Raw genomic sequence first — 2,782 nt, 5'->3', positions numbered from 1 at the left:
CTGTATTAACCATCCCCATGGTTAATACAGCTGTATACCCCGTCCCCATCAGATCAGCTCTTATTGATCTGTTCTTGCACAGTTTCTTCTGAACCCAGGGTTCCAGAGCACTTAGTAGTCGCTGTGGAGGAAATTCCTCTGGTTAATTCTCATCAGCGTCTGCAGAAAGGAAGGAAAGAGGGCACCCTTTTCGGTTGGGAAGAAAGGAGAGGGGTGGCGCCGTGGACGTGGCCCTAAACGCTGTGGGAGAGGGAAGAGGAGACTGGGCCTCGCTGCCCTCTTCAGTCTGCTGACTTCAGCCTGGTCATGCTTGCTCTACCACTTGCGATTTCATCCTGAATTGCTTCCTCCACCGTGCCTGCAGACTTTTCCCTAGGCTTGTTTTTTCTCCCACATCTCTGAAGAGAGTTTTTAATCGTCAACTCACTATGTCCCAGGAAGTGGCATCATAAAAGGAAATATTTTTTCTCCTAGGAGCAGTGTTAAAATCTGGGTCACATTCCTGACCAAGGACTCAGCATCCCACTTTCTGCCCATCCCCTCCAGTTCACAAAAACTGACATTTTAAACAAATCATGACTCATGTCTGTTAGTTGGTTATAAGTATATTGTGTACACTGGTTACATAAAACTTACAGCCACAAGGAGGGCCCAGGTAGGCAATGCCAGTGTGTGAAGGGGCTGGGTTGGGTGTGGTGAGGATGTTGGCAAACCAGCGCATGCACCTGGTTGGAAGATGCTCAGCCTCACAAAAACTCCAAGCCCTTTGGGAGCCAAAGTGTCTGAGAGTGTGACACTCCTCTAAAGTATTTATCACACCCATTAATATAATTTCTATATAATAAACTTGACCTGAAATTACTTCATTCGTTATATTAAAATTTTAAAAATGTTTTTTATTTTCACTCTAGATAGGGGAAGAGTTTTTTGTTTTTTTGTTTTTTAAACAGGATAACTTGAGCAGGCTAGGCCTCTTAAAAAATGTATTTGAGCTAAAACTCATTTTTCTTTTGGCATTTTCTTTTCAACGTTCTTACAAGCAAAGTTCATCCACGTTGTAGCATGTGTTCAACTTTATTTTTTCATCGGCCAATATTCCATTGTATGGAATGATAGTACTACATTTTATGTATCATGCATCGATTGGTGGACATTTGGGTTGTTTCTACTTCTTGACTATTATACATAATGCTGCTAGGAACACTTGTGTACAAGTTTTTGTGTGGACATATGTTTTCATTTCTCTTTGGTATCTGCCTGGGAGCAGATTTGCTGGATCATGTGGAAACTGTTTAACCCTTGAGGGACTCCCAAGCTGTTTTCCAGTGTGGCGACACAATTTTATATCCCGTCAACAGGGCATGAGGGTTCTGATTACTCCACATGCCTCAGTGCTTTTTATTATCCATCTTTAGCCGTCCTAGTAGGGGTGATGTGGCATCTCATTGTGATTTTGGTTTGCATTTCCCTGATGGCGAATGATATTGAGCATCTTTTCATGAGCTTATTGGTCATTTGCATATGTTCTTAGGACAACTATCTTTAGATCACTTGCTCCTTTTTTAATTGGGTTATTTGTCTTTTTATTATTGAGTTGTAAGAGTCCTTTTATAGCCTAGCACAAGTTCCTTTAACTGGTATATGATTATAAAATTTTTCTCTGTGAACTGTTTCATTTCCTTGATGATGTCCTTTGAAATACTAAAGCTTTTAATTTTGATGATGTCCAGTTTTTATTTTTTCTTTTGTTGTATATGTATCCTAGAAATCTCACTTTTGATACCGTCCTCAGGTCCATGTAAGTTCTGGGTTTTGGCTCAGGGATGGGGCAGTTGTTCTGTTGGCAGGAAGCCCTAGTCCACGAGTTCATTAATTCTTCCCTGAAGTCCCTCTCCTGCCCTCGCCTTCCACTCACCCCGTCACTCTCCTTCTCATTACTGTGTCCAGGCTCAAAGCAACAGCTCCATGGGAAGGTCCCCGTTCTCCAGTTTCTCCCACTTTTGCATCCATTCCACATGCACCATCGTTCATGTTCCCATCACCCGGAGGGACCCCACTTCCAACCCGCTGCAGTGCATTTCTCCAGGGCAGCTCTCAGGGCATGTTGTCATCGTGCTCTGCCTTTTTACCTGGAGTCTTCTCAGTCTCTTCACACACCGCTGCAGCCGGACCAGGCTCCCTTGCCCTCGCCAGGGGCCCATTGTCACTGAAATATCCTGACCTCAGTTGCTCTGGCTCTCCTGGTCATATTGACTCTGCCACTTACATGATATCTCCTGGGGCACGCTCTGCCTGCCTGAGCTTATTTCCTCATCTGTAGAAGTGGGGCCCCTCCCCACCTCCTGAATGTCTCAGCAGTGTGAGCACCTCAGAAACCGGAGTCTCAAGAGCATGCAAGAGCCTCAGTGACCTCCAGGCTCCCAGTCACGTCCATGTCAGCCACCTGGTATCAACTGGTCAGAATTGGGTGCACAGGGACCATTTCCTTTTTCGCTTCCTCTTGTGGGGGTTGAAATTTCTCTCAACAAAATTTGATTGCTCCATATCACAATAGTGGAAGTCTTTCATGACCCTTGTGATGAGTGATGGGAAAGTGACAGGAGATTTCCCAGCTCCAGCGTGACATTCGAGACCCCTCCCTGGCTGGCTCCTGCTACCGTGGTCACCACTGTTTACACAGACCCTGCCCAGCCTTCCTGGGTGCAGGGTCCCATTGTTCCTCCTGCCTACAGCACCTGTCACCCTCCTTTTATTGTCCCTCAGTCCCCCTTCTCAGCTTGGC

This window comes from Macaca mulatta, chromosome 8, assembly GCF_049350105.2.
Source record: "Macaca mulatta isolate MMU2019108-1 chromosome 8, T2T-MMU8v2.0, whole genome shotgun sequence".
Lineage (NCBI taxonomy): Eukaryota > Metazoa > Chordata > Mammalia > Primates > Cercopithecidae > Macaca > Macaca mulatta.
Note: the sequence above shows the minus strand (reverse complement) of the source record.